The following is a 19,202-nucleotide window of genomic DNA, read 5'->3' on the forward strand; positions in this document are numbered from 1 at the left end:
ACATTCAGATTGAACAAAAAGCAAAAAATATTTTCAAATAATAGTGAAAACTAAAAAATCATGAATTTTGAAAATTGGAAGAGACTTTTTTTCTTTAGACCCAGGCTAATCTGTACCCCAAAAGAATGCTTACTACAACATACCCCAAAAGTTGTCAACTAGCTTGTAATTGAATACTACCAAGGAAGAGGAATCCATTGTATCTTGAAGCAGCCTAGTTTACTTTTTGATAGCTCTAATCTTGAGAAATTGTTTTTTTTTCTTTTCTTTTTAAAAAATGATACCAAGCCTGATATTTTTTCTTTCTACCCTTTCTTCTGATTCTATTCTCTGTGATCAAAAAAAAAAAAAGAATAATTCCAATTCCTTCTCTACAAGACAATTTTTAAAAATATTTGAATAAAGTATCATGTCTCATCTAAGTCTTTAGTTCCCATTTACTTCTACAATTCCCAAATGACATGAATTCAGCAATACACTGATATTTAATAACTGGCTTTCCAAAAATTTATCTCACATTTTAAAATGTAATCTACATTATTGACATGTTAAGTCTAGAAAATCAGCAAAACAATAAATGAAATACATGTGTAAATGCTCACATTGAAAATTTTACGATCAGCTCTTGAAAGCCATTATGAACTGGCTTCCATATACCCTGTCTGAATGCAAGATCAAGATTCTTCATCCTCTTCTTGGTCTACTTTTAATATTTTTTGGTTTATTAATGTCTTCATGCTGTAGAGCTCCCAATTGAACACAGTGCTCCAGATGAAATCTGATTAGGGCAAAGTGCTTATTTTTAGAAGATAGTTTCCTCTTAATGAAATCCAAGATCACTTTAGATTCTTTTGGCTACCATATACTTCTCACTCTTGTTAATATCTCGATCACTAAAATCCTTAGACTATGTATTTTAGACAAATTATTATATAAACTGCTGTCTTTTTGGCTCTTTGCTTTAATTAAATACTTCCCCCATTTTATACATCTGAAGCCTATTTTTATATTCAAATGTAGGATCTTATATTGATAGATAAGGACTATCATCTTAGCAGATTTAACCCACTGCTCTAGCCTTTCAAGACCCCTTTGGATTCAGACAGTCAAGTGTTAGTTCTCTCTCCTGGCTTTATGAAATCTGCAAATTTTATGAGCATATCATCTTTGCCTTTTTGCAAGTCATTGACAAAAAATGTTAAACAGCATAAAGCCAAATATAAATCCCTAGGGTACTCCACTGCAGATGGAATCATTAGCAACTACTCTTTGCATATGAAAACATCTAATTGTATTATTATCTAATATATGTCTCTTCATTTTCTCCACAAAAATAGCATGAAATATTTTATCAAAAGCATCATTAAAATTTACACAAACTATATTCATAAATTCCCATCATCGGTTAGTTTAGCAATCTTAACAAAAAATATTGAAATGAGGTTAGCTTGACATGACCTATTTATTGATAAAAAGAATAGCAATTTATATTCACTTTCTTCCCATTCTGGATGTTTGCCAACCAATACTTTAATGATCCATTCTAGAATTTTATGAGAAATTGAAGTCAAGTTCATTATTCTATAATTTACAGACAGTTCTCTTCCTAATTTTTTTTAAGAAAGTAAAATTTGGCAAATTCATGAGTGACAAACAGTTAATGACATCTTGGTGAAAGGCTCCACATCGATCATCAGCTATGAATGACTTTGCTTTGTATCCTGAGCAATAAAATGATCCAAGATTTCTCTGAAGGACTTATGATGAAAAATGCTAACCATATTCAGAAAAAGAACTGATTGTCTGAATGCAGTTTGAAGTACACTTTTAAAACTTTATTTTTCTTTAGGGTTTTGGGGGGAATGGGAGAGATTTATGGGGTTTTTTTTTGCAACATGACTTATAGAAAGGTTTTGCATAAATTCACATGTTGCTTTCTCAATGGAGGTGAGGAGGAAGGAAGAGAATCTGGAACTCAAAGGTTTAAAAACAAATGTAAAATTGTTTTACATATAACTTGGGAAAATAAAAATATTAAATCAAAAGAAACAAATATAATTTAAAAGGCACCATATATAATATAAAAATAATATTAAATGCACAGATACAAAATGAATTAGTAGCTGTTATTTTCCTCCCTTTTATCCCCACCACAGTTGAGCAATTATTTTTAAAAGGAAAAAAAAAATGAAGCCTTGAAATGTATGACCAAACCCCACATTAGTCATGTGTGAAAATGTATGTCTCTGTATTTTAAGTTAATTGCTTCTCTGACAGAAGATGAGTGACATGTTTTATCTTCATTCTTTTTGGACTTGTAGATTATCATTGCACTGAATAGAGTTCTAAAGTCTTTTAAAGTTGTTTTTCTCTATAATTTTATCACTGCATTTACATTGTTCTATTTCTGTTCTCTTCACTGTATCTCATTCATAAAAGTCTTCCCAGTTTCCTCTTAATTGTCCATTTCATCATTTCTTATGGAACAATAATAGACTATCACATTTAGATCACAATTTGTTTTGCCATTTCCCAATTGGAGGATGCTTCCTTAGTTTGCAATTTAAAGCTATCATGAAAAGAACTACTATCAAAATTGTGGTATAGCTACATTGTTCATTGTTCATTCATTTATTTCTTGGTGTAGATCTAACAATGCTTGACCAAACAGCATATACAAGTGCATGTTAGGTAATTTTCTAGGAATAGTTAAAAATTATTTTCTCTAATGATTAGACCATTAGCTTTACCAACAATGTAGCACAGTATCTGATTTTCCCCACAGTTCCTCCAACCTTGTCATTATTTTTTTCAGTCTAATGTATATGAAGTAGAACCTTAAGTTGCTTTAATTTGCATTTCTCTAATTGTTAATGATTTAGAGTAATTTTTTCATATGATTGTTAATAGCTTGATTTCTTCTTTTGGAAACTGCTTGCTTCTATTCATCCATCTTTAATTTATTGAATGATATTTATAATCTTTTAGATTTCAATCAATTTCATTTATAGTTTGGATATAAGTCCTTTATCACAGAAAATTATTACAAAGATTTTTACTTTCAATTTTTACTGCATTAGTTTTGTATGTATTAAAATATTTAATTTTATATGATCAAAATTATTTTATTTTGTGTAATTCTATCACTTGTTATATCATAAATGCCTGCCTTATTTATAGATATAAAAGTTAATTTATTCCTTCCTCCTCTAAATTGTTTATTAACAAGACTGGATGGTATATTTTGGCACCCCAGCTTGGGGGCTCTAGAAAGCACTACATGTGCTTTCTACATGTGACCCTGTATATCTAGGTCATATATCAATTTGGAGCTTATTTGATATGTTGCGTAATATTAGTGTAATTGTAGTTTTTGCCGCAATAAACTATTCAATTTTTAAAAAGTTTTTACTAAAGAATGAATTTTTTTGGATCTTTGCTTTTATCAGATACTATGCAACTATGTTGTTCATTTCTGTATGTCATGTAGATAGCCTCTCAGTGTTTGTCTTTTGTCTCTGTCTCTCTCTGTGAATCTCTGTATCTCTGTCTCTTTGTATGTGTATGTTTTGCTCTTTCTCATCACTAGCAAATTGTTTAAATGATTATTACTTTTTAGGATAATTTGATATCTATACTGAAAAATTTCCTTTTTTTCAAAAAACAAATTATTAACCTTGAGATTCTTGGCTTTCTTTTTTCTTCATATGATTTTATTTCTTATTTTTCTAGAAGTATATATAATATTCTTTGAAGTGTTTGATTGGTACAATATTGAATATGTAAGAAATAATGTCAGTTTTATTATATCAGTTCAACCTGGTCATAAATAATGGATGTTTCTCCATTTATTTAAGTCTCTTTCTTAAAAGAATATTTTATAGTTAGGTTTTTATAGTCCCTACCTGAATCTTGGTAGATTCGCTCCCAAATACAGTAAAGATCCTATAGTTATTTTGAATGGAATTTCTCTTTTTAGCCTTTCTGCTGAGTTTTGTTGTTTTTATATCAGGATGTTTCTAGATTTTGTTTTATAAAAATGAGTTTAGAATTTTGTTAAAAGCTTTTTCAGTATCTATTGTTATGATTTTTATTGTTTGTTATTAACAATTATAGTGTTTCTTTAAAAATAAATAGTATATTGATACAAATTCAACCTGCTATATATATAATAGCTGACAAAAGAAATACTAGGTAAACTGCAAAAAGATATTAGTGGAAACATAAAGATTAGTAGAAGATTAAGTATAAGAAGTCAGAGTTTAATCACTTAAAAAATTAGTCCATCTTAATGAGAATTTTGAATTGGATCATTAAAAGATATTTTGTCTTTATAGTGTTTGAATTTCCAAATACAACCCTTGCCCTCTTTCCTTGTAGCAAAGAACAAAAAAGATAGGGGGAATAAAAGGAGCTCAAAAAAATTAACTAACATATCAACAATGTCTTCCACTATATTAAATGTACTACACTTTTAGGCTCCTACCTCTGAAAAGAAAGAAGGGAGGTATAATTTATTATTTCTTTTTCAGTGCCAAGTTTGGTCATCATAATAACATAATGCTCAATTTCTTTTCATTGTCCTTGATATTTACATTGTTGTTATAGTTATTTCTACTATTTTACTGGTTCTACATCAATATGTATCAGTTCAGATATATAAATAGAGATTTATTTATTTCTCTACTTTTTTTTGTCCTTTGCTTTTTCTACCCTTAGAAGCAAGTGGTTTAAAAATCTTCAATTCCTGACTTTCTTCCAAATTCTTATTTTAAGTAACTTTCTTTTGTTATTCTCTTTTGTATGAATTTTACATTGTCTTCCTCATTATTTTTCTTCTCTTTCACTTTATTCTGAATTTTATCTTCTGCTTTATGAGTCACTTTTTCCATAGCAACTCTTTTATAATGTTACTCAAATATTATGTTTGATATAACATGATGTAATACACTCATCTTTTCTTGATTTTAAGCTTTAACTTCTTATATACAGTCTATCTGTTCATAATGAATACTTATTTTTTTATGAAAAAGTGGTCTCTTTAAAATATTGTATTTAATATTTTTGTGGCAACGTTTTTTACTTGCATTGGTCTACAGATTTCTTTTCACTTTATCTCTTCCCAACTTAATTATCAAGACCATATTCGACTCATTGAAGGAGCTTGGGAAGTTTGGGAAGCCTTCCTTATTTCTTCATGTTCTTTCTCCAACTCTAATGAACATAAAACTTCTGAATTAACATGAATTAACAGTTCTCTCTGTCTCACTCTGTGTCTCTGTGTCTGTCTCTCTCAAAAACCTCATGACCCTGAAAACATTGATTTTATTACTGTCTTAGGGTGATAATTTTACTCTTTTACCTTTCTTGTCCTTCAATTTTTTTATATTTCTGAAAGTTGAGTAATCTGCATGTCTCCATTGTTGTTTTTGCAATATTGTCTCAAATACATTTATTTGTTGAAGATTCATTTTCTCCCCCAATGAGGACTAGACTCATGTTTGCAAAATGTTTGATCTTTGATCACACCTTGAGCTCCTTTACTTTTCGGAATATTTTATTCTATCCTTTCTTGCAATTACTGGTGGATGTGCAAAAATCTTGTGCAATTGCAATTGTCTTTAAAGGGCTTTCTCCTGGTTGTTTACAAAATTGTTATTAAAACTATGAAACTACATAGTTTTGGAGTTTCAAGTGTGTGTGTGTGTGTGTGTGTGTGTATGTGTGTGTGTTTTAGTGGTCCTTCTAAGGATTATCAAAACCAATGCTTGGAAATTCTGGAGAGTTTTTTATATAGTTTTCTACACTAAGATGTAAGATTTTGAAGTTTTATAAAAATGATTAATAATCATTAATTTATTTTTAAAACATTTTCAAAATCAATCCATTTTGCTTATCTAATATTCATGTTTTCTTTTAACATTGTTATCTTATGCTTGTATTATATATATTATTCCCATCCATATTTTTGAGTTCCACATGTATTGTATTAATTCAGGACTTTTACTTCTTTGGAGAGATGCTCTATCATTAATTATCTTTTATATACTGTTGTTTATGATTTTAGTTTCTTCTTTTCCTAGGAATATATAGAGAGTTCATTCACAAGCAACTTGCAATGTGTATTCTAGGTCATGTTTAGATAGTATTTTTTACTAATTTACTTTGCTAATTTTTATTGAGTATTATACAGTATTGGAAATTATTGCTCCATTGTATAATTTGGGATCTGGCCATGCCAAATCCTTTATATTCCTTATTTAAAAAAAAATTATATCCCTTCACATTCTGACCTTTTATCTTTCCAATGAATTTTGTTATATTTTATATGCCTATAAAGTGTTCCTTGGTAATTTGTTGTTATAGTCTCACATTTTATAGAGTAGTCTGAGGAATATCAACTTTCAGATATATTATATAAGCCCTGCCTTGAACATTGACAATTTCTTTGATTTAGATTTTCTTTTATTCCTATAAAAATATGTAAGAGTTATATTTATAAACAACTCGTATTTTGGTAGGTGAGTTTCCAAATGCTGAATGATTTTTGTTGTGATTGTCATTGTATTTTCTTTTGAGTTTGATTAGGAAGGCTAATGGACTTTCTGATACTTTATTAAAGCTATTCTTTTTTTTTCATTGATTATCTTTTCTAAATAAATCGCCACACCATATGTACATAGACTTTATTTTGCTTCATCTTTGCCTTTACTTATTCCTTAAAATTGTTTTTCTTGTTGTATTGTTTTGATTTAAATTTTTTGTGCTGCTGTATTAAAAATAATGAATACAGTGGATATTCTTCCTTTGTCTCTGAACTTATAGAAAATGCTTATAGTATTTCTTTGCTAAAATAGTTTTTATATTTATACTTTTGATTATACAGCATTATGGAAAATTTTTTTTACTCCTATACTGTGTTTTAAGTTTCTTTTCTTCCTTTTTGCCATTGGTTCAACTCACTGTACATGTCTACATATAAGTATAGATGAACCAATGCTTTAGATTGTTCATCCAACAACAGTGTTATATCAAAATGCTTTCCTGTAGCAAGTGCTATAATTATATTAATTATATTATTTATTATGATGTGATTTAATAATACACTATTTCATGATATTGAATAATTCTTAAATTTCTGGTATTTATAAAGATGCTTGTTTTAAAAAAATATATTTTTGTCTGATAATTTTTTTACTTAATACTTTTGTGTCAATGTTTATTATTTATATTTCTCTATACATTTCTTCTTATTTTGTCTCTCTCTAGTTGAGGTATCAATGCTGTTTTTGTTTCCTTGAAAGAGTTTGGGCAAGCATACTATTTCTTATTTTTTGCAAACAGTTTATGAAGCAAATTGTTTGTGAGCCAAACTTTATTTGGAAACTACTTATTCTTTAAATGTTTAATCAAATTTACTTGTAAATCCATCTGGTTCTGGGGATTTCCCCCCTTTGGAAGTTTATTTATGGTTTATTTGAATTTTCTTTAGGAAATCAGGTTGTCTAGATTTGTTAGTTCACTTTATATTAATCTGAATAGTTTATATTTTGCAGTTATCCATTTCATTTTTTTCAGTATTGTGACAGCTGATAGTGAGATATTTTCATTTATTTATATATTTATTTATTTATTCATCTATCTATCTGTCTGTATGTCTGTCTATTTGTTTATTTATTTACTTGTTTTCTATTGTGAATTTTCCCTTCTCATTTTTTTGGGGGGAGTTGGAGGGAATTTTATTTTCTATTTCAAGTGGAGAGATTAGCTAATAATTTTATGATGTTCTAAAAACAATTCTTGGTTTATTTTGTCAACTCAATAATGTTTTCATTTTCAATTTTCCTATTCTGTGATTTTCAAAATTTCTGTTTTGTGGATTTTTGAGAGTATTAATTTGTTGATTTCTTACATTTTTGAAGTTGCATGCTTATTTTATTGATTTTATCTTTTTTTATTAATATAAATGCTCAGAGTGAAATTTTATTTTAAAAACTACACACTTTTGGGAATATTATCTCATTGTTACATTTTGATATAATTATTGGTAATATTTATGATTTATTCTCTGGCTTATTATTCTTCATCTAAGTCTGTGTTTTTCAAAATTCCATTATTGATCATAATTTATTGTATTTTTAGTGTGTAAAAGAACCTGTGAATATTTTTTGCATTTTCTGCATTCATTTATAAGGTATTTTTATGCTTTTGCACAGTTATGTTGAACTCAAATAAGAATGGGGCCGTTATATTATTTATGTTTTAGTGCATTTTTATTTATTTTGTCAAATATTTTCCCCTTTCATTTTAATCTTGTTCTATCTGTACTTGTGAGTGTTGTATGCCACAAGTAGCTCAAAGGCTGTATTTTTGGCATCTCTCAGTTTTAATAATGATCCTGCAGACTACTGGAAGACAAGTTTCTTAGGATTTCCATTTGAGAATCTCTCTCTCACACACACACACACACACACACACACACACACACACACACACACCCCACTCTGTCATTCCTATTTTTACAACATTCTTTTCATCTATTTTGATCCTACTTCTCTCTGATGACATGTTTTAAAGTACTTCTCATACAATTCATGGCTAGTAAAAATATTTTATAGCCTACTCCCACAAGCCAGGTATGTTTCCATTACATATTGGGTGGCCCACAGCCTTAGTTGTTTTGGAAACTACTGTACTATTTGTAGCTTTTGGCCTTTCAACATCATCAGAAGACTATTATTTTAAAAAAATATATATGATGAGACTTTGTTTCAAGGAGAAACAAAGAGTGATTAAAATTACTGTGCAATTTCCCAAAGATAGTCCAGTCTGTTTTCTGCCTCTCATTCAATTGTAATCTCAGGTAATCACATATGTATAGTGTTAATTAAAGAGATAAATCGTGATGGTCCAATTTGGGGGGTTTTTCATTCAATTGCATCTGTACTTTATCCACTTGTTTTTTTTCCATATCAATAAATAGGCTGAATTCTTTGAAAGTATTGAGGCAAGTTTATAATGTACCACAACTATAATGGGCATACCATATGATCCATTGGTGTCCATGCTATATCAGTAGAACCAGAGTAAATCCCTTAGCATTTAATGTGGGACCCTAATGAAGGATTTATAGCTTTTTTTTTTTCCTGAGGCAATTGGGGTTAAGTGACTTGCCCAGGGTCACCACTGCTAAGAAGTATTAAGTGTTTGAGACCAGATTTGAACTCAGGTGCTCCTGGCTTCAGAGCTGGTGCTCTATCTACTGCACCAACTAGCTGCCCCCTAGAAATATTTTTTTAAAGTCACATACGATGAGAAGGCATTGTTTTGTGTTTTAGATAGAGTCAGTTTTTTGGCCACTATGATCCACTTCATGGTGTGTGGTATAAATTTTTACCTGTAGAGGTGGAGGTGAGGGATGAGCTAGCCATTATTATAATTCTATATTACATACTGAAATTGTAATTGAAATCTCCATTTAGGTAAACTCTTTGTTTAAGCAAAAGAAATAGTTGTACTAAATATGTCTTCTTTTTACTCCTCCCACCTTTTTTTTTTTTTGTATATTAAGAGTTAATTGCTTTCTTGAAAACACATTAACTTGGAAATTTATAGTTTTTGAATGCCAAAAATTGTTTTCTTTCTTTGTAATTTTTTAAATTTACTCCCCTGTCCTCCAGAAACTTTTTTCAAGGTCATTCTTAGGATAATTACCAATACTTGAACTATACCAACTGCCACTAATATAACTACTGTAACTAAAGGTACCTGACTATATGTTATCTTTGGGCTAATTATCAGAATTTGTTCATCATGGTTGCCTACCCCTTTTTTACCCCTTTTCCCCATATACTATGCACCTCTTTCCAAGGATGCTGAGGGTCTCGGCAGGACTAAGTTACAAATGAACACATTGTGACTTCAGACTGTGCATGAACTTAGCTACATTTGTCCTGGAAAGTAAGAATTCCCAAATCTTCAAGGCTGATTGTGAAATGAGACTTAACAATTAAAAAAAAAAACCTATATCAAAAGTAGATTTCTTGTCCTAATGTATGCAGAACCAATTTAACCTCAAGTTAACATTAGTGCAAATACATTTGGTAACTCCAACATGGATTTTAAAGCTAGTTGTATATAAGCTCTTCAAGGGAAAGTATTACCTTGTCTTTCTATCTTTCTCTGGAGGTGGATAGCATTTTTCATCATAAGTCCTTCACAGTTTTCTCAGATCTTTGTATTGCTGAGAATAGCTAAGTTATTCACAATTGATTATCATACAATATTGTTGTTTCTGTGTAAAATGCTCTCCTGCTTCTACCCATTTCACTTTGCTAGAGTTCAGATAAGTCTCTCTAGGGTTTTCTGAAAGCATCCTGATCATCATTTCTTATAACACAATAGTATTCCACTATCATCATGTACCACAACTTGTTCAACCAACAGTTCAGCCAGTTCCCCAGTAATTGATCATTGCCTCAATTTTCAAATATTTGCCACTAGAAAAAGTCCTTCTATAAATATTTTTTACACATAGGTTCCTTTTCTCTTTCTTGTTTAAAAAAATTTTGGGAAATAGACCAAAGAGTGAATGGTATTTCTGTGTCAAAGTGTGTCCACAGTTTTATAGTCCTTTGGGCATAGTGCCAAATTGTTTTTCATAGTGGTTGGATCAGTTCACAACTCTACCAGCAATGCATTAATGTCTTAGTTTTCCCATATCTCTTCTAACATTTGTTATTTTCTTTTTCTGTCATATTAGCTAGTCTGTTATGAGGTAGTACCTCAGAGTTGTTTGAATTTGACTTTCTCTTATTAATAGTAATTTAGAACATTTTTTTCATATGCATATAAATAACTTTGATTTCTCCTTCTGAAAACTGCCAGCTTGTACCTTTTATATTTATAATTTATCAATCAGGAATTGTATGTTTATACATTTGACTCAGTTTTCTTTATATTTGAGAAAAGAAGCTTTTGTCAGAAAAACTTGCTGTAATTCTCCCTTCCCCCCCTCCCCAATCTTCTAATCTTGGCTATTTTGGTTGTGCAAAACTTAAAATTTTAATATAAATTAACCATTTTATATCTCATAATACTCTCTATTTTTGATTTGGTCACAAATTATTCTCTTTTCCATAGATATTCTCTTTTCCAAGCTATTCCATGCTTCCCCAATTTGTTTATGGTATCACCCTCTATGTCTAAATTCTATACCAATTTTGACATAATCATTGTATATGGCATGACATATTGGTTTATATCTCATTTCTCTCAAACTGTTTTCCAGTTTACATTTTGCAAATTAAGTTCTTGTCCTCAAAGCTTGTATCTTTGAGTTTGTTAAACACTAGATTACTATGGTCATTCACTACTGTGTTTTGTGTACCTAATCTCTTCCACTCTCTTTCTTAGCTAGTATCAGATTCCATCAATCTTGTTGAATTTATCGATAAAATTTTTTTTAACTTGTGTTCAACATTTCTGTTCTTCTGATTTAAACAAACTCATGAATCCAAGCTAGTTGATGTTATTATTTACCATTTCCTTGAAAATTATGCTTAGTTTTCTTGTGTTATTATTGGGGATATTTGGGAGTTGAATAATTTACACAGATTTTTTTTTTCCAAGAATGCTTCAAATGTCTCTCTTCTGCTGAAAGTACAACTTTTATTCATTGATGAGTGGGATCAGATTTTTAAATCATATCATTCTGGGTTGCAACCTGAGCTCCTTTGTTTTTTGAAATATAGAATACTATTCCCTTCTCTGATTTTTCATAAAAGTGAATTAATTCTGTTACTCAAATTGCCTTCCCTTTATATTTGTAGGTCTTTTCCTTGATTGTTTACAGAACTTAATTTAAATTATTAAGATACCATCTTGATATCTTGGTATTTTAAGTTTAGGGTTCCCTGAAATGAAATATAATGAACATAATTTACTTTTTCTTTCATGACTCTTAATCATGATTATGAACATGAACTACTCTCAAATATTATTAGGAATGTAGAACTGGTAAATTATAGAATGTATAGTTTCTCCATATTAAGTGCTCCAGATCCAAATAGTTTTAAAGATTATTGTTCCTGCCCTCAAAGAGTTGACTTTCTACTAAGTTATTGGAGCTACATTTATAGTTTTCTTCTTTTTTCCCCCTTAAGATCAAGCTCTCAGACTGTTCATGATAGTTGCCTCTAACAATTCATTCTCCTCCTTGCATATTTCTTTCTATATAAGTGTTGTCACGAAATATTTATTAAATGCTTACAGTAGGAAAGGAATTATGGTAAGCCCCAGAGCTATAAATCATGGACCCTACCCTTAAGGAACTTAAAATCTTTTTTGGTCCTAAAATACTGGGTAGTTTGTGATGCCAGATATCAAAGAATTTTAGAATTATATGCAAAAAAGTTCAAAAGTTCTAAAGAAGGAGTGTGTGAAAGTTTTACTTGTATATTGATGAGCATAGACATTATTAACACATCAGTTATATAGCTTTTAGGATGGCCAACAGCCTTACTTATTTCTTCTGACATTTCAGATAGTTTCATATAATCCATGTATTTATTCACCATATTTTACAAAAATGTATATATATCAATTTTCGAACTGGATGACTCTCAATTTTTTGGAAGAATATATTTGACTAAGTTGAAACTATATTTGTTGTGGCACAGTTCCCTTTTGATGTCCTGACCTAGTTTCTCCAGTTGTATTGACATCATGGGGGAGGTACCTACATGGGGATAACCATTGGTCCCAGGGCTGGATGAGACTATCATCTCAAAGAATCCATCATTGAGCATTAGTCAGCAAGACTCTTTTTATAGATATAGATATATAGATATATAGTTTTATAGTTATAGATAACAAGAACAATGACATAATGGGGAAGGTACCCGGATGGGGATAACCTAATGGGGGAAGGTACCTAGGGTGACACAATGGAGGGAGGTACTGGAGAGGTTACTGATATTCTAATGATGTCTAAAATAGATGAATGTTTATCCTGTCAAACATAAGAAGGAATGATTATAGCCTAAAGATATAAAACCTTTATCTCATCAAACATTAAGAGGGAAAGGTCATAACCTCAGGCAGAGTAATTAAATAGGACAATGGAGAAACTGGAGAAACTGGGTCAGGACATCAAAAGGAAACTGTGGCACAACAACTCTTTTTTTTTCAGGTTAGAAAGAAGGTTTTTTTGTTTTTTGTTTTTTCCCTGAGGCAATTGGGGTTAAGTAGCTTGCCCAGGGTCACACAGCTAGGGAGTGTTAAGTATCTGAGGCCATATTTGAACTCAGGTCCTCCTGACTTCAGGGCTGATGCTCTATCCACTGCTCCAATAAGTTGCCCCAAAGTTTTATTTTTGAAAAATAAGTCTTTGATATTTTCTTTTTCTTATATCATCATAATTATATAAAATATCCCTTTCTCTTCTTGTGGGGCCTGAGAGTCATCCTATAAAACAAAGATTATTTTTAAAAAGGAAAAAAAAAATCAACACAGTTGATTAATATATGAAAAAAAAATCCAAAAATATATGCAGTGTTTAACAACTGTGGACCTCCCACATTTCCAAAGGGATGGATTTTGGGGAGATGTCCTCTCTTATCTCTTTATCTAATTCCTACTTGATCTTTATAATTTGGTTACATTCACTTTTGATTTTTCCTTCCTTTTACATTGTTGTAATTATTGTGCTTATTGTTTTCTTTGGTCTGCTTACTTCACCATTCATCACTTCATACAGTTCTTTCCATGCTTCTGTATTTATCACATACCTAATTTCTTATAGCATTGTAAATATGTCATTACAGACATGTACCACAATTTATTTAGCCATTTTCCAACTGGTGGACATTTACTTTATTTCCAATTCTTTATTATTACAAAAAGGTCTATTATAAAAATGTTGGTCTATATTGGGTCTTACTGATTGTATAAGTGTAGTAATGGAGTCTCTGGAGTTCTCTGGATATAGAGATGTCACTTTATGTATTTAGTTCCAAATTGCTTTTCAATTTTTTTTTTTTAACTATTTTACGGCCACAAGAATGTTGAGTTGTAAATGCATCAGAAATAGTGAACGGTGCTTCATAGTATTCTATGGCGTGGAGGGTTGTGAAGTATAAGCCTAGGGTGATGGTGGTTGCCAGGGTTTGAATTGTCTGCAGTTTCCTTCTATGAGACTATAATGGGCTCTATCAGTAAGATATCAGTATGTCTATCTTCCCACACAGCCTCCAAAACTAATTAGTGTCTTTTTCTTTTTTTTTTTTTTGGTCATTTTTGCCAGTTTGTAGAATGTAAGATCAATTGTTTTTATTTGTGTCTCTCTTATTATTAATGATTTGGAACATTCATTCACATGGTTGTAATTACATTGCCATTCTTCTTTTTAGAAGCTAGTTCATATCCTTTGACCACATTTATTTAGGAATAAATATTACTCATATTAATTTATTAATTGTTTAAATATCTTGGATATTAAATACTTCTTAGAGAAATTTGATATAAAGATTCTCCTTCCCACTCTTATCCTCCTTCTATACACCTGATCTTCTTTTTGTAGGTGTGCTAATTTTGCCAATGCAGAAGCTTTTCAGTTTCAGGCAATCGATGCTATTTATTTTGTCTTTTTTAGTTGTCTATCTCTGGTTTAGAAAACAACTATCCATAACTGTGAGAGATATATGATCTGGTTTTTTTTCCCCTATTTTTATATTAGGATCTTTTATATTAAGGTCATGTATCCATTTAGAATATATTGTGTAATGTGGTATTATTTTCTATGTCTAATTTCTGTTCAACTACTTTACAATTTTCTCATCAAGTTTATTTTAATCAAATAAGAAGTTTTATTCTCTAGGCATTTTATGCTTTCTACTTTATCAAACACTAGGTTAGCGAGTTCTGTTGTCTAGTTTATTCTATTGATTTATTTGTTTTTAACCAGTACTAATTTTTTAAAAATGATTATTGCTTTATAATAGAGTTTGAAGTTCTGGAAGTTCTATTTCAGCTTCATTCCTATTTATTTTCACCATTTTCCTTGATATTCTACATATGTTTAATTTTCTAAATAAATGATATTATTATTTTATCAAATTCTATAAAGTATTTTATTGATAATTTGATTGGCATAGTATTAAAATGTAAATAAATTTTGGTAGTATTATGATTTTCATTATATTGGCATTATCTAGCCATGAACACTGAATATTCACACAGTCCTTTAGGCTATTCTTTATTTTTTTGATAAGCATTCTTCAATTGAATCTTTTGTATAATTTGGTAGATTCATCTCCAGATAGTTTTTAGATTTTGTAGTTATTTAGAATGGGATTTCTCTTTCTATTGCTGTTTTTTTTATTTGTTACCATTCCATAGAAATGCTAATAATTTTTGAGGATTTATTTTATTTTCTGCAACTTTTATGAAGATTTAATTTTTTAATTAGTATCTTTATTGATTCCCAAGGATTTTTCGAATAAGCCATCACTTAATTTTTTCTTTCCCTGTCTTTATATCTTTAGTTTCCCTTTCTTTTTTTTTTTTTTTTTATTTTGCCTTATTCCTTTGCTAGCATTTCTAGAACTATTATCAAATAATATTAGGGAGACTGGTCATCCTTATTTCACTCATATTTACTGGAAAATTTTTTAGCATATCCCATTTCATATGATGCTTGCTTTTGGTTTTAGATAGATACTTTTTCTGATATTAAAAAAAAGGTCTCTCTTTATGCCTATACTACATAAAGGTATTAGCATAAAAGAGAAGTTTTTTGAGATAATCATGTGATTTGGGACATTTACATTTTTAATATGATTAATATGATTTAATATGAATAATTAATCACTATGCTTCCCTAGTGATTTCCTAATTGCTTCCCCCTTGATTGTAATAAATGATTTATTGGGTAAATAACTACTCTGATTGGATTTTGTTTAAAATTTTGAATCAAAGTTCATTAATAATATTGACAAAAAAATTTTCATTTTTTATTTATCTTTCCCTGGTTTAGATAGTAGGTAGGACTATCTTTGTCTTATAAAAAGATTCTGATAAGGTGTTTTCTTTCTAAATTTTTGGAAATAATTCATGAAATATAGATATAAACTGTCTTTTAAAATGATGAATCCATCAGAATCATGATTTTTTTTAGGGGTTAGTTCTTTTACACTCATTTCTATTTACTTTTTTGAGCTCAGGCTATTTAAGATCTCTGCTTGTCCTTCTGACAGTTTGGATAGCTTATGTTTTTGAAAGTATTCCTCTATTTCTTTTGCATTTTCACTTTTGCTAACACATAAATATGAAGAATATGTTCTGATTTTTTTTTATTTGTTCTGGATTTGTTGAGATTTCATTTTGTTCATTTGCTATTTTATTGAGTTGGTATTCTCTCTTCCTTTTAATCAGATGAGCTAAGGATTTGTCAATTTTATTAGTATTTTGTAAAACCCAACTTTTAGTTATTTATCATTTTAATGTTCATTTCCCTTCTAATTTTTAATGTCTTTTATTCTTGTTTCAAACTTGTTTGTTTGTTCATTTTTAGAATTTTAAATGCATGTCAACTTCTCCATTTTGTTAGGATATAATTGTAAGGATATAACCTTTCCCCTGAGTACTGTTTTAGGGGGTTACTAGAAATTTTGGCATGTTATTTTATCATTAAAATTTTCTTTCATGTAGTTACTTGTTTCTATGATTTATTCTTTGGTTCTTTCATTATTTAGGACTTTATTGTTATGTTTTCATTAAGGGCTGAATCTTTTGTGTGGTCCATAAACTAGTTAGTATTTTTATTGTGTTATGATCTATAAAGATTTATCAAATAATCTTGCCTTTTTATATTTGTTATCAATGTCATTGTTCCACGATACATAGTCTATTTTTGTAAAAGTTTTATGTGGTGTGGGGAAACATGTATATTCTTTTGCAGTGCCATTTAGAAGATGTCATAAGTCTTTTAAATCTAATTCTTTAGTAGTTTATTTGGTTCCATATTTTCCCTTTTATTTATATTTCTCTTACAATTATACAATACCAAGAAGGGGGTATTTAAGTCTATTGTTTTACTGTCTATGTCTTCTTGTAGTTCAAATTATGTTTTTTTATAAATTAGGATTCTAAGACATTTGGAGTATATGTTTATTACTGTTAGTGGTTTGTTATCCATGGTTCTTTTAAGCAAAACATAGTTTCCTAGTTTATATCTTTTTATTTCTTGAATGTTTTTGTTTTACCAGAAAATATGGTTGCAACTAATACTTTTTTAAATGAGTTGATTTTTTTTCTCATTCCTTCAGTTTTATTTTATGTGTCTCTTTGTTTTTTAATTGTTTCTTATAAGCAATAGATTATAGGGGTTTGTTTTCTTATCAAGTATGTTACTCTTTTTTGTTTTATTGGTTGTTTAATCTATTTGTATTTTAAGTTATGAATTAGATTTATATTTTTCTTCATTTGTTTCTAATATTACATTTTTTTAAGTTATGAGTTTTCCCTCCTCTGCAACAAATATAGTATTATTTTCCTTCATTTACTTTATATTAATCTTTTTTTCCCCCCAAGGTTGTTCTATTTCCATTGCCTTTTCTCCATTTACTCGATCACCTTCTCACATTTGTTGTTCCTTTCCCTTTAGGATTTTGAATATTCTTTTTTTTTTCCTGTTTTTAATCTAGTGTAATAATTCTTCCCACTCCTTTCCTCTTGCTCTCAATTAACCAAATACATTCATCCTTCCTCTCTTCCCTTTTTTAAAATTTCTTTTTTTTTATTTGTACCCTTTTAAAAAAAGGATTTTTCTTACCCTCTTCATTACTGATCATCTCTTTTTATCTATTACAGATCTTCATTCTCTGATTCAAGATTCCTATAATTATCTGGTATCTTTCTATTTTTGGTATTCTTTATGTAATGAAAAAAGTCTGAAATAGTTGATCATCACACAATCTTGCTATTACTGTGTACAATGTTCTCTTAGCTCTGCTCACTTCACTCAGCATCAGTTCATGTAAGACTTTTCAAGCTTTTCTGAAATGAGTCTGCTCATCATTTCTTATAGAACAATAGCATTCCATTATATTCAAATACCACAGTTTGTGCAACCATTCCCCATTTGATGGGTATCCACTCAGTTTCAAGTCTTTGCCACCACAAAAAGAGTTGTTACAAACATTTTTGCATATATGAATCCTTTCTCCTTTTTTATGATATCTTTGGGATGCTATTACCTGATCAAAGAGTATACACAGTTTGATATCCTTTTGGGAATAGTTCCAAATTGCTTTACAGAATGGCTGGATCAGTTCACAATTTCATCAACAATGCAGTGGAGTCCCAGTTTTCCCACATTTCTTCTAACATTTATCATTATCTTTTTTGTTATCTTAGTGAATCTGATTGGTGTGAGGTAGTACTTCAGAGTAGTTTTAATATGCATTTCTCTAATAAATAGTGATTTAGAGCATTTTCATATATGAACTATAAGTGGCTTTAATTTTTTTATCTGAAAAATTGTCTGTTCATATCCTTTAACCCTTTATTAATTGGAGAAAGACTTGTATTCTTATGTTTCACTCAATTCTCTATATATTTTAGAAGGAAGGCCTATATCAGAAACACCAGGCCATAAAATAAAATGTGATTGGATGCCATAGAATAGGTGGCATTACCTTAACTTCATGTGTTGTAAAGACAATAGGACCTCTTACATCCTCAAAAAAGTGAAGGCTTACCTTCTTTCCTTTCATACAACACTTCTTTATTATTGAAAATTCTTCTTTTAGATTTATATTTAATGTTAGATTTTTAGAATAGGTCATCCTGGCCTGAATTTTGAGCTCTGTTTCTCTTTAGAATTGAATGTTCCATTCCCTCCTATGCTTTCTGATGAGTGAAGAATAGTCTTATATTATTTAAATTTCTTTTCCTTCAGATTTAAAGGTCATTTTCCAGATCTGCTGCAGGACTTGTTTTTGCATTGAATTATTAAATGTAATCAGTATGTCAGTAATTGTAGCACCCTTCTTTTTATCTTTCTTCTCAAGGTGACCTAGGAATTTTTTTTAACTTGCTTTTAATTTTCTATTTTCAGAAGTTCTAGGCAGTTCTTTTCTATTATTTTCCTGCATTCTGGTGTTAAGGATTTTTGTCCTGTTGCATTTTTCTGGGAGACC

General features: G+C 29.7%; 1 non-coding gene across 1 annotated transcript; it reads right to left on the reverse strand.

Annotated features, from left to right (window-relative positions):
- Positions 1–18,658: 18,658 nt before the first annotated feature.
- Positions 18,659–18,783, reverse strand: LOC111718527. The gene has a single exon (XR_002769061.1). It is a non-coding gene; the product is annotated as a U6atac minor spliceosomal RNA (small nuclear RNA).
- Positions 18,784–19,202: the final 419 nt, after the last annotated feature.

Source organism: Sarcophilus harrisii, chromosome 2 (genome assembly GCF_902635505.1).
Source record: "Sarcophilus harrisii chromosome 2, mSarHar1.11, whole genome shotgun sequence".
Classification (NCBI taxonomy): domain Eukaryota; kingdom Metazoa; phylum Chordata; class Mammalia; order Dasyuromorphia; family Dasyuridae; genus Sarcophilus; species Sarcophilus harrisii.